Here is a 13,953-nt window from a genome sequence, read left to right as displayed (position 1 = left end):
TCTGTTGTGTTGAAGACTGGCAGGAGAGTGATGTGCTGTAGATGTGTCACCGGGGAGTTTTAAACTGGCAACAATTGCGGCAAAGACTATTACGACAGGTACTTCAAGAGCCTCGTTTTCCACCATATCTGGCTATCTGAACAATTACCTAATGTGAGAAACAGAAGAAGAGCGCTGAATCACAAGTGATAAGCACTGACGTGAATTTTCCTGGATATTACTCACACCTTCCACAAGGAGATGGGCCGTTTTGAAACATTTCATTTGTCTATAGTCAATTTCCAGCGCTCAGAGGTCAATAGTAAAATGGCGCTCCTACGCACACAAATTGTTAATCCCCCAGTGGGCACCTCCTCGCTGTCTTCACTCTCTCTGCCTGAGCCAGATGGCATTTCTCACCACAAATGAACCCCTACAATGAACGCAGCCTTGAAAACCGGCAGAAAAGCCAGTGGTGCTACATCTCTGAATAAATAAAGAGGCGGCAAACAAAAGGCGCTCTGATCAACAAGACGCCTTGAAATCTCTTTTTAATATGCTAAGACCTTCAGAATATATCAACCTGGCTGCATTAAACTTAGCTTAACATTTAAAATCTACGGGGGATTCGTGTCTGAAGAAGCTGTTAAATCCTCATTTGTTTTGTGGAAAAGTACTCTCATAGGTGTGCTGGAGTGCTTCTCTATTAAATATTGACGTGTTAGGTCTTTCTTTTTCTGCTTTCTTTAATTGACTAACTTTTTTGATTAGTGCCCTGAGATGCAGTTAGTTATAGCTGTGGTAATAATCCTGAATGGTGTATAATTCAGGGGGAGACAAACGTCTGACGCAGGACATTTGTGAAAGTAATCCAAATTCTGATAACTCCGATTTTGTTCAAGGACTGGTTGTCACAGTAGCAACTAGAAAGGTTTACGGGGTGGAGTGTGGCAAAAACATAAAATTAGAAAAGTGGACGGAAGCAGAGAGGCAAGCCAGAATGAATGCTACCGCCTTCGCTCAGAAAGATTTTTTTTTTTTAAAAAGCAAACAAGGCACTGGGAAAAATCTAAATACTGAATTAATAAGGTAACGAAATAATAATAAAAAAAAACAAGAGTCAACAAAACATCCACCTCTACAAGAAGCATGACAAGGGGAACATGACTTGCAAAAGCAATACTGATGACACACAGACTGAAAGAAGCCAGGGAACGAAATGTAAATAAACTGACGAGACGACAAGACACGAGTGGGTGGCGGAAGTTGATTGGTTGACACAAGCAACAAAGCTGATGAGTATGTTTTGAATGGACCATTTTTGACTAAAATTAATTCAGTTTAAAAAAAAAAAAGAAATCAATGAAAATAATCACTCTCCGCCATCGAATGGAACTGATCTTTTTGAATCAAACTTTGCGATCATCGGTACCAGGTATTTATGGGGTATTTAACAACTGACTGACAATCAAGTTTGGTTTTATCAGCATAGTGGCCAAAGTTACTTTTTATTCTTCTCAAGGTCTAGTCTTACAGTACGAACATTTCATCGTTGGTTAATTCGATGCAGCCGGCAGCGTCTGACATTTAGCCACAGGTTTTGCTGATTTATGGAGTCAACCTTCATCATCAATTGTTTGTCTATCGCATTGACGTCAACTTCTGTTTAATCAGCTCTTTTCTGACAAAGGTCATCAGAAAATATCCAAACCTGAACCGCGCATATTATCCTGATCGAAAAGGCATGCGCCAAAACATTTTTGAATTGGTCTTTTTTTTTTTTTTTTTTTCCCTGCAAGTGATTAACCTTTTCAGAAATTATATGTGGATTTGACAGGAACTGGCATAATGTGCCTCATCCCTCAGCCTGGATTAAGTAAGCATAGCTGTGTGTTAAGCAGGATGAAAATTGGAGTGTTTGCAGTGAGACAGTTTGACGTAAACTGTATGTGGGTCAGGTCCAAACTGCCAGACTGTTAGTCCGTATTGAACACTGTCATCCCTTTTCTCTCTGTGCAGCCTCTCAAGCTCCTTTCACATATTGACCGCATGCATTACAGCTTGGGGAACATGACTACAAAAAGTCCCTCATTAGAAGTTTGGGTTTCTCTGAACATTATATGAGAGGAGGAGGAGTATTGATCGCAGCAAGATAGCTAACTGGAAAACACTTCCCATCGGAGCCAACTGAAGCTCATTTGGGAGGCGTGTATCTGGCAAGCTGGAGACTATTCCACATCTGGTTATTGGACCCCGGGCGGTAGTGACTACAGTATGTTTCTCCTGCAATCAGGAAACACTGGGAAATCTATATGTGGTAATTACAAATTCATGCCACCACTGTGAAATTGAACACTTGGCGTCATTATAAAGTAATGGGGGCATTAAATTGAAGTTTGCAGCGATTATCTCCCACTCTGCTCGTCAGTAGCATCAGCAGTGTGCCACACAGTTGCAACATTATACTGTCAGATTGCAAAAAGGAATCCTACTTTATTGGGAGGGAACACTGAAGTGCTACACAAAGTGGGATTAAAGAAAAAAAAAGAAAAAAAAAAGAGCCCCATGCTGTAGTTCGCTTGGTTCATAGGTAAATCCTTTGCATTGCTCACCAAGCTCATTTAGAACACATTATTTCGAGAAGCACTACTACGGCAGCCAATTTGTACATGGGAATGTAAAATACGCTATGACTCATCCATTATCTCCATCTGTAACGTAATTGCCTCACATGTTGTAACTCCCACGACACTTCCATAAATATTCATGCAAATCCAACAATTCATAGGAGACGCACATTCACTTCAACTCTGAAGTGGCATCTGCTTTATTGCAAAAAATACCCCTGACTCTGTTTGATGTTGGACATGAATGGCCGCACTGACAGAGGAAGACACTTCAGACAACGACGCTGCACTCATCGGGCTCACGGATGAAATAGCACTACATCCTGACATGATCATTACAGTATATGGAAAATGTTAACTGCATGGCAAAATGAGGTAGAAGAGAGCTATTATTCAATTAGCCGATACGTGTGAGCTAGACCACTCAGTCCGTCCTTAATCGTGGATGCATACCGTATTCCGTTGATCGGGTGAAAACAAATTATTTTGCTCCCTGATTTTATACCACAGTCTTTCCTCAATTAAAAATGCATTCAATTTTCATTTTTTTTGTTAATGGTAATATTTGAAGGCAAAAGGCAAACACCCCAAACACAGAGGAGTCGAGCTGAGCCGATTTGGTACCGTGCAGTGGAAAAGTTGGAAAGTGTTTAAGTAGGTTTAGTCATGCACGATTCCTTCACAGCCGAAACAGAAACGGCAACGCTGCTGTGTTTGTGTTGCATTTTCAATGTAATATTTTCTCATATTGCTTCTCCTAAACCACTTTATCCATATAATTTATAAATGCATTATCCAGCCTATTTTCCCATCACTGATTGCTTTAATCTGTGTTTACTGGAAAGTCCATCTATCTTGAGAAAAAACAGCTTGTTCTTTGAAGTTATCAGGGATCAAGGCATTCAAACATCGATCGTTCTCCTGCCATTGTTCAGAAGTATTTTCTTTCCTGATTAACACCTTGCTTTCTAACCAGTATCAGACTGTAGTCTCGTCACACTTCACTGCTGTTAAAATGTCACAACTCAATTATGAGTCCAACGCTGGGAAGCGGTGATTAGTTTCCACGCTGTGTAGTTAAAAGGCTTCTGATAATTTACCTCATATATCAGGACCTCAGTGTGAAATAGTTTGTACAAAATCCCTCATAATTACAGCTCTTTCCTTCTCTCACTCAAGCTACTGGTCCTTGGTGTCCTGCAAAACAGAATAAGAGTTGGGGTCCATTCAGCTGGAAATATTGTGCAACTGGGAGGACCCATTGGTGTTTGTTGTGGCCATGCTTGACGAAGCTACTAATTGTTCTTGGCTATTTAAAGCAAACATATGTCACCATTATCCCGAAACAAGTGTGTGAGGTTGTTGCTGGTCTCCAGGGCAGCGATGTGCACATCATTGGACAAGTACAAGTACGCTGCCTTCTTATGATTCATTTATACGAATCCAAGAAATGATCAAGTAATCCTAAAATCTCTGTTCTGCTAATTACAGCAAATTACTTTCATTCAAGATTATACAAACTGCAACACTGTTATTTGCCTCATACAAAAAAAAAAAAAACTATACAAGAGACTGTTAGTCATCATAAATTGCAAAGTTATGAGTCCATTGCCAGTATTTCTGGCAAGCCGTCATGCAAATGAAAAATACATTTCGATTGCAATACACATACATCAAAGTGATTTTTCAGTTGTTGCGCCCAACAGTGAAAAGGTGGAAGTATAAAGTGCAACTTGAAGCAACTCGTGCGTGCTATTTTGGATCACTGGCCATGTGATAAGGGTTTGCGATTTAAGAGAGGAAAACGTGTGTTTGCGTGCAACACCAAACCTTTTCACTGCATGTTCTCTCCCTTTCTCAAAATGCCTGTGGACCTATGTCAGTTTTGGGATGAGGGAAGCGTATGAAAGCCTTCATCACCTTTATCGGATCACTCGTTTGCTGCTGTGGGATTGGTTGTGAAGGCCCGAGTGTGAAACTGTGTCTCACACTAGATATTTGAGTGCAGCCACACTGCTCCTTTATTACTTTAAAGTAAATGGTCAAATAATAAAGGGGAGAAAAAGGACGGGAACAGAACATGCTTTTTCTTTTCTTGTTTTTTTTTTTTTTAAGGAGAAGTTTTATAGTTTCTGTTTTAGTGAGGTTAACTTCTTTTTAAATTTGCATTACTTGTAAGAGTGTTGAATGAAGGGATGCATGATTCGTAACCGCGACATAGCTCACGTTACACATTTGTCATTTATTTCTAGACTTGCACGACAGCCAGGAATGTTCCCTGAAAATTGCCTGTGTTGTACAGCACAGTTAAAAAATTATTGATGACAAGTGACAGTCTGACTGTGCAACTGACTGTTTTAATTGAAATTATTTCCCACGGGTAAAAGCATTTTAATAACAGAAAAGAGCTGAGGTTTGCCAGCATGGAATTGTTTTGTTTTTTTAACCACTAAGTTTCCATTGCATTGCTGTTAGTTCTCTCCTGCGGGTGTTGATCTAGTTTGGATATTCTAGTTTGAATTAAAAATTTATTTTCAGATTTGAGCTAAAGCTGTTCAGTGACTCCAATCCTGGCACACACAAATAAAAAGAAAAAAAAATGAAGACACTGGAATGACATGACTGTCGACTTTATGTGGATATGCTAATTTAAGGACAATTTGGACTGTAGTCTTTTTTCAGAAATGTTAGAATAATAACAGATTAAATCCACTTGTAGTATGTTTCATTGGAGCCGTTAAGTTTCACAATAGCTTATTTCTATTTTTATTATTTTACAACATGACCTTATTGTGGATTACGCCATAAAGGTTTGCTGTTATTTGCGATCTTGAATTATGATTTAACAGCAGTGGCTGCCTGATTGAGTGTTGGTCCTTGGAGAAGCAATTGTGTGTCAGTCTAGTTGGTTTTGAAAATGTCAGATGTCAAATATCACACTATAAAAGAGCAACAACTCACATCAAGCATTGCCCAACACTGCTCATAAAACCAGAATATGCTCCTTGTTTTCCGGTGTCAAGTGAAGTGGTGTCTCTCAAGCAGGGGCGGAGCCAGAACGTGGCTAATGGGTGGGCCTGGAAAAATCAGGGTGGGCCTGAATATTTCACTCACTGAGTACAATCCTCCTGTCCCGACTACATCGTATATTCAAATAAAATGACAAACTGAATAATTTGAAGTTCAGATCCTCCTTAGACAACCACAATTGTCCCATTCTTAATATTCAATAGAAAAAAAAAAGAAAAACAAATTCAAAAATAATTTAATAGTAATTTACAAAACATTTTAAAGTATATATTTTTTCATGAATCTCACTGGGTGAGCACTCTGTCAATCTGGGTGGGCCTGTGCCCATGGCTCCGCCCCTGCTCTGAAGTAGTAGCGCACACATCAGCGACATGCAGCTGGCTGGATTTTGTTTTTTTCAGTTGAGCGGAATATTTTCTGTTTGGATAGATGGAGCAGAAGACCAATCATGTGTCACTTTACCATGACGCACACTAATGCATGGCATCAAGCAAATGTATAAATCTGACGAAATCACTAGTGCGCTTCATTTTTCACCGTAATGGCTGCAGCATTAACAGCTGCTAGTCGTCGCCTTATAGTCATTTATTACCACCTATGTTATCCTAGTCTGCCATTTTACTACCATAGTACCATAAATCAGAAGGGGCAAGAAGAGGGCTTGCTCCCCCCACCGCCATGCCTGCTTCTGGAGAGAAATATGGGTCTGTGTGAAGGCTCATGGAAACCCCAAAACCTCAAGACACGGGATCTCCTGTACTGTTTCAAAGTCAAACACTTGCAGCATTTACATCAATTACCGCAACTGCAGCATTTACCTTGACCAAGGAGGTTATAATTACTATTGTTTGTTGAAACCTTCTTGCTATATTTCAGTACGTACAGTAGTCATGGAAATAATTATTCACTGGGTCAATCAGGGTTAAGACCACACATGGGTGGATACTGGCTTATAAGATTGAAGCCTCGCAACATGCACATCAGCCAACAGCATGCACCATGACATCACCAGTGCATAAGTGTTAGAAAGTGGAATAAATACATTAAAAAAAAAAAACTAAGTAGGTAAAATTTAGTATGCATGGCATCCTACAACAATAGCCCCCCCTTTAGCCCAGGGAGAGAAGAAAAATCCTGGGGCCGTCCCTGCAAATGCCGCGTCGCAACCACAAAATGTTGCAGACTTTAAACCGAGGATCCCATTCAGCATCTGTAAATCCTTCAACCTTGTGTATGCAAGATAAGTGGCTATATTGTCAACGTTTCACCCAGATGTGTTAGTGACAGTTAGTGACATTTGACAGTAATTTAACTTAATCAAGAAAAATTACACTTGAGCTTTAAGACATTTCTTGTCACAGACACTTTATACCAGGCAGTAAAATGTTTGCTTTCTCATTTTGCAATAAAATTCAAATAGAACGACACATGACAAAATGCAAATTAAAGAGCAAGTAGTTGGTGTTGAAATATTCTGAGTTGAGAGAGAGAGAAAATTCACCCTGCACATTAATTTCTATATTTTTTGTGTTCTTATGATACAAACACACCTCATGTTTATTCCTTAGAAATCTGGAACCATTCACTTAACTTTTTTTATTATTATTTTTTTTAATCATTTATGTTGAATCAACTTATTTCATTTTAAACCCGATGCTTTCCAGCCAGAAAGAAACAAAACACAACAAAAAGAATACAATCGCGTTTGCCTCCCGCTGCTCTTGTAAGGGTGTGTAGTGCCAGGAAACACTTTGAGGTATATAAATGTTTTGGCTACAACAGTGAAAGCCAATGTATTCCTACTTGGCCCATTCGCTCCTATGTGGCATGGCCACATGCTGCATTTAATTTACTATGAGCTCGACTAAACGTACCAGGAAAGGCGCTCCATAATTCATGAAGGAAGAGAAAGCGAGGCGAACACATGATGAATCTTCAGTTGCTATTCATGTATCCCTGTTGTTCTGTAATCTAAATTTAATGTTAATAGGCAAAGACAAAAGACAGAAAACGAGATTGGAAGTTTTGATCGATAAGTTATAGAAAAAAAGTTAGATGTGCAGAGGCTATATTTTTATGTAGATGAGGGCATGATCAATGAGGAATCATTGAGCGATAGTTAAAAAAAAAAAAGTGTCGTCAAACTTTGCATTCATCACTGCCATTTCCCTTCCTGCCTATTCTCTTATCTCCATAATTAAGTAATTAACTCTCCCCGGTGCTAGTTAGCTGCATTCTCAGACTGGACACAGCAGGAAAAATAATACACTAAATTACTCGCTCCCTCACTGGAGGATTCTGGAAAAGCACCACACGGTAATGAAAGATTAAAGGTAATGAGTGAAGAAAGAGATATTGGTTTGGCTGGAGCCAGGAAGGAATGTTCTCACACCCACGGCGGCTGCAACAAACACATTCACACACAAACTAATCTGAGCGCTGAAAAATGACCACAGGCATTTTCACACACTTAACACACCGGGATTCATGCGCAGATTCATCCACACATGCATAGACGTGGCGTGCAAATCAACACCTGACAGGCTGGCATTTATCACAGATCTTTGCACTTTTCCGTGGCACGAGGAGACGACCACAAATAACGAGGTGCAATAGTGATATATTGCAAGGTTTTAATCACATGATCATGACAAAGGTAGACTTTACACCAGCAGACAATGAAAAATGGCAGTCAATTAGAGATTGACGTTGTTTCTTGCCCGACCAATGTTTGCTTTTCCGTTCGAATGTGAGCATGGTTGGCAATAAAGTGGTAGTGGATTGCAATGATCACTCACAGGAGTAAAATGTGGCTTGTATTTTTCAGTGTGGTGTCTGTATTTGCTCTGTGAACTTGCATACGTTTCCTCTGGGTACTCTGGCTTCCTCTCGCAGTCTAAAAACCTGTTTGTAGGGTTCATAAAAGATGCTAAAAAAACCTGTGGGTGTGACTGGATTTCTGTCTCTTTTTATATTGTTTCCATCACAGAATCGGATTCTTTTCGCTTCAATTCAGTGCACTGAAAAAAAAAAAAAGGCTCTGTAGCATTCCACCTATCAGCACACTTGCATTAGTGTCCTAATCACGGTATTTGATTGCGTAGGGTGGAGGGTATGACGAGTCTCAAGCAATATAAAGAGACCAGTAGTGCAGGAATTATGATACAATGACAACTACATTGCCTTTCCCGCAAACACTTATAACCCTTACATTTAGGGGTCAAAGTCTGTTGGCTTCATTTTTACCTGCTTTGATGCAAACAAATTTTATCTGTGAAATAAAGCCATTTTAAAAAGATCACCGGTGTATGACCTCCGTTTGAAAGGCGGGGATAACTTTTGATCTCGTATGACATGAAAGCATTCACTTTCACTTGCCTGACTTCCATAAACAGAAACTTCTGGGAAAAAGCAAATTGCTTTTCCATGTAAGGCCTTGTACACCTGAAATCTCACGATGATCACAGTTTATTGAATGTGATCTCACACGCGCCAGTAAAAGTTAACAAGCGCTCTCTTAAAGCCAGGCTCGGACATTTATAAGGTCGTAGGAGAGCCTGTGTTGTATGGTACAGATACAGATATCTACTGTTCAAAGGGCCGCTGGTCATCATTTGCTTCCATAGGCTTCAATAAATTAATCTTTCCTTTCATCGACTAAACTTGTTTATAATGACCATCTATTAGTGGAATAGTCATTAACCTTTCCCATGAGTGATCCTCACCCACCTTTACACACACACACAGAATGACTATTTATCCCCATCACCAACTGAATGTCAAGCGGATTAAAAAGAGAAATGCTCCTCCCCTGTGGTGCCGTTGTAAGAACCGGAGGTGATGTTCGCGGCCGTTGATACGCTTCACTGTACTGGACCAAGTCATGTACTGCTTTTCTTTTTTTTTGTTGTTGCTCTTTTATTACTGAAGAGAAAGGGAGGTCTTTCATTAGTGCCGCTGTCTGGGATAGTTAATCCCGCGTCATAATAGGCTGGCGTTGACTCAACAATTTAGCCGAGCATGTCCCTCTGATTTGAAGGCCTTGTTCCAATCTGGCTTCAATCAGCAGTGCTGAGTTTCCGAGGGCACTGCTGATTCTCTCGCCTCAGATGAGTGATCGCTGAGAGACAGTCGGACATGCGCCTGCTGCCAAAACCAGGATCACACTTACTGAAAAATAACACAATCTCACACTGAAATGACCAACTCTGTGTGTGTGGCGGTAAGGGGGGGGGGGGGGGGGGTTGTATGTGTGTGTACGGCCAAGGCGCTATAGTAAACCAAAAGGCACTGGCTGGGCTCCAGTTTGAACATCCTTTAATCCTCCATCTGCATAAATGCTGTTTCTCACACACACTTACACACACACGGCTTCAAGCGTGGAGACAGTGTGATATCGTGTTTTTGATGTGGGTGGCTAAAGAATTAGAATGCGGTGCAAAGTCAGGCACAGTGGGAGGAAAAAGCCACTGTTTCGATTGAAGTGCACTTGTCAGCGGTCACCTGCTGGATCAAAACAACCGCGACGAAACCCCTGTGGCGACAACACCTTTGACGTTTGTTTGTCTTTACATGCGACATCGTAAGCAATATTATGAATGTAATATAAAAGGGCTACAGGACTACTATTAATACAGTGAAGTAATAAAAATACAATGATAAAATGATTATCAGAATGAGGTCATAATTCTCTGAAATGAAAGCAATTATTACACATGAAAACAGTCTGAATTTTGTTGCCATGATAAATTAAAGAAGCGATTAAGATGGTCATGCAAGGAAACACTTTTCCTCAAAAACTCCATTCCTAAAACTTCTCAACTTTTTTCTTTTCAAAGCGGCCCTTCTCCTAATAGACATTCATAAGGGATGCTGAAAAGGTTATTACGTTGTCAAACAAAGTTTCCAAATAACGCACCAAGAAAAGACAAATATTCTCCCTTTCCTGGCTACAGCAGGTGAAAGTGTGAGCGGAGGGAGAGGCTAACCTTCATAGTGACCCAGGTCATTCGGCCTGATATATGATGCAGCATCACAGCGCACACTGCACATTTATAAGACTATGTGTAATGATAAAAAGATAGTGGGGGGAAATAGATGATGGTTGCATGGGGGCCCACACACGCCAACGAGGCCCCTACTTGCAGTCTCCTGGTGGTAGTGTCATAAAGCAGGCAAGAGACGGCGCCTCCCAGGAATACAAATGTTGCCTTTAAGTCAGGAACGTGTGGCCAGAGATGTGCCACCATCCTGAAAAGGGGGGAAGATTCAGCTCCACAGACGATTAATCTTTGTCATCATCTTAGCATTGTGGAGAAGTAATTTAGATGGTAAATACAGTTTGTGTTCCATATATCATCTGGTTGGTGCGATGGCATGCCAGATTTAGGCGGCACATTTAGGGGCTAAGCAAGATTTATGCTAAATAAATGGCTGTAAGTGTCACTGCTGTTTTTTTGTATATCTGAATTTCATCACCTGTGGAAAAAGGTTGAACTTGTGGGATGAATTTTCTTGGGACTTTTAGTAGAGGGAGGAATGTGTAATGTTCAAATGATGAGACTGCTGCCAATCAACAGAAATAGCACTTTAGATCTTGAATGTATCTGCCAACCCTTCAACATAATTTGACTTATTTTTACATTTGTTCATCATATCTCTTCCACTAATCAGGACATATAGTCATCCGAGCTTTATCTCATTAATCAAAATGATAATGTAAATGTCTTTAATTTATTTTACAATAGTAGATTGCATTCATTCATAATGCAAATTAGATTTTTTTTTCAAGAAGAAACAGGTTGGGCTTTCTGCCTATGATGGAAACAAACATGGCATCACAGGTGGGCCCAAAAAAAAAAAACAGTGGGATTGATAATGAATTAAATATTTGTAATGAATTATTTTTTAGACCACTTTTGGTTGTCTTAAGCCAACAGCATAGTCAGGTTTACCCCATTTTGAGCTATAAAATCCCAAGACAACATAAAGGGTCACACACATAATGTAGTACAGCTGGTCTACATCAACCACTTACTGGGTTGGTCCAACTTTAAGACATATTGGGTTATTTTAACCCAGCGGTTTTAAGGATGTAGCGCATTTCCTCACTTTGGCCGCCGGTGAGCCTGGGTCTATCTGAGCCAGACTTACGGATCCGGATACTTGGGTTGTGATGCGATACATATTGCGATACTTAAATATTATACAAATATTTATTACAAAAACTGAGGCATGTGTTTACAAAGTTTTAACTTAGTATTCTAGCACACTAAAACATATTTGAAAGTGTTGCTTTAACCATTTCAGCCCAGCCTATAACAAATATTTGTAAACCTAAACCTCCATTGGTCCACTGTGAGTGAATCATGCCTTAGAGTCTCTCAACACATCTTATGTCATATTTCCCTACTCAGAATGAAATTTGGAGGATTTTTCTCACAGCCACTACACCCCCATCTGGCTTTCCTCACATCTGAATATTTTGGAGTCCTCCCAAATCTAAAGCTGCCTTAACGCCAGGAATTACCAAGCGGTCCCGCTACTCCCTTGACTGCAATGCATGAGATATACTAGCTTGATATCTGTGTTTGAAAACATCTTTACAACTCCCAGGAAGACTGTAGCGTAACAGCTTCACTCCACTGGCCCGGTGACAGAAGTGATGCTGAACGCATGTTTATATATTCACAAGTCAATGGAGTGCGTAGTGAGCTATGCCACATTCATGCAGTAAAACACACCGATTGTCCCCACTGTGTGCATAACAAATGCAAAACAATTTTAGATGTTGTATTCGTATGACATGTGGCGCTAATGGAAAAGATATAGAACACAGCTCCTCGCAGAGTGATGGAATTTTAAATTGTATTCTACACATGAATGCCTCCCAGGGTGAGCGTCGCTCCAAAGAATCTGCTTCATGGTAAACAATGAAGTTTAGAGTGTTTTTTTTTTATTTTCCCTGTTAGGGGATGAGAGCAAATGCAAACGTTCTTTGTCTCTCTGGACTAACTCTCCCACTCAGTTCATGTCTAGCAAGAAGACTCCCAAAGAGGGTGATGTCATCCGTAGAAGTTAGACACACTGACCTTATATCCTTGTATGGAAGCCATGTGCACCAACTGTGGGGGAAATGCAGTTGCGGATAATTGACAAGTAGAGCAGCTTTGAAATGCTGATTTAGCACAACCTGCCACAACCTCCCCCTACCACCCCCAGACTGTTGGATCTGCATGCGGAGGAGGGAGGGTTTGACATGGGGGGCTGGGGGGGGGGGGGGTATCCGTAAAAAGGCAGCGCTTAGGGATCATGCAGGAATCAAGGCCGCTTCTGCAGAGAATCTTATGTAAAAAGAAATAGACGAGGGGTTGTGGGTGGGTGCAGCATTCATTAGCCGTCCCTGCTTCATTAAAACCCGCTTTCTGTTTATTACTTCCTGGCAAGCAGCGAGTGGATTTTGCCATATGAATCCTGTCGCATCGCCTCTGTTTCTATCTGTTGCTATCTGCAGTGGCCCGTTACGGTCAGGAGATTGGGATCGCCTTTGGAATTAAAATTTAAAGGCTCATTAATTCTTAAATGGAGTGCCGGAACGTGCCTTCTTATGTTAACATCGTTTGCATCATTTACAAATTTTCTACATTTCTAAGTGGACACTGCAAAATATTACTACGACGTTGTACATTCGTGCAGCACTTCCAAGACTTCAGTAACGATCTAATTAAGAAGCAGTAATAGTGATATATTTAATAGCTGGCGCAGGAATTGAACTTGAGGGACTTGAGATTCCGCTATTGTCTCCTGTTGCCATTAACAACGACAAGGTCAATGCACCGGAGGTCATTTGTCTCCCCACACCTGATGAGAAATATTGACCAAGATGCAGTGAAGAACCCGCTAAATGCCAACTTTTTCACTTTGACATATATTTGCGGCGCTACACTGAGTGTGGATTAAAAGACTTGACGCGGCCGAGAGAGCTATCACTCAGGAAGAAGGATAGAGGAGAGACAAGGGGTTACGCAGGGGCCGTTTGGTCTGAAGCTTTTTTCTTTTCTTTACGGGTAGATGGTCAATAGCAACAGACTGGAAACTCATAGGTGCAGGCGAACAGGACAAAAGTGATGGCCCACCCCCGTCCGATGTCACCCAGGGATCGGTCAGACGTATCCCTCGGGAATGGCGAGACCTTCGAGCATAACTCAGCCCTTTGACCTTTCACCCTCTCGACGAGACATTTTCCTGCTTTGATGGATGACTTTTTGTGCATGGTTTAAATCTCATGACTTACAGAGATGAGCTACAAATGTTTACT

The sequence above is a fragment of the Filicampus tigris genome, chromosome 21, assembly GCF_054856515.1.
Source record: "Filicampus tigris isolate MCC_2025a chromosome 21, RoL_Ftig_1.0, whole genome shotgun sequence".
Taxonomy (NCBI): domain Eukaryota; kingdom Metazoa; phylum Chordata; class Actinopteri; order Syngnathiformes; family Syngnathidae; genus Filicampus; species Filicampus tigris.
This window is presented reverse-complemented; position numbering follows the sequence as displayed.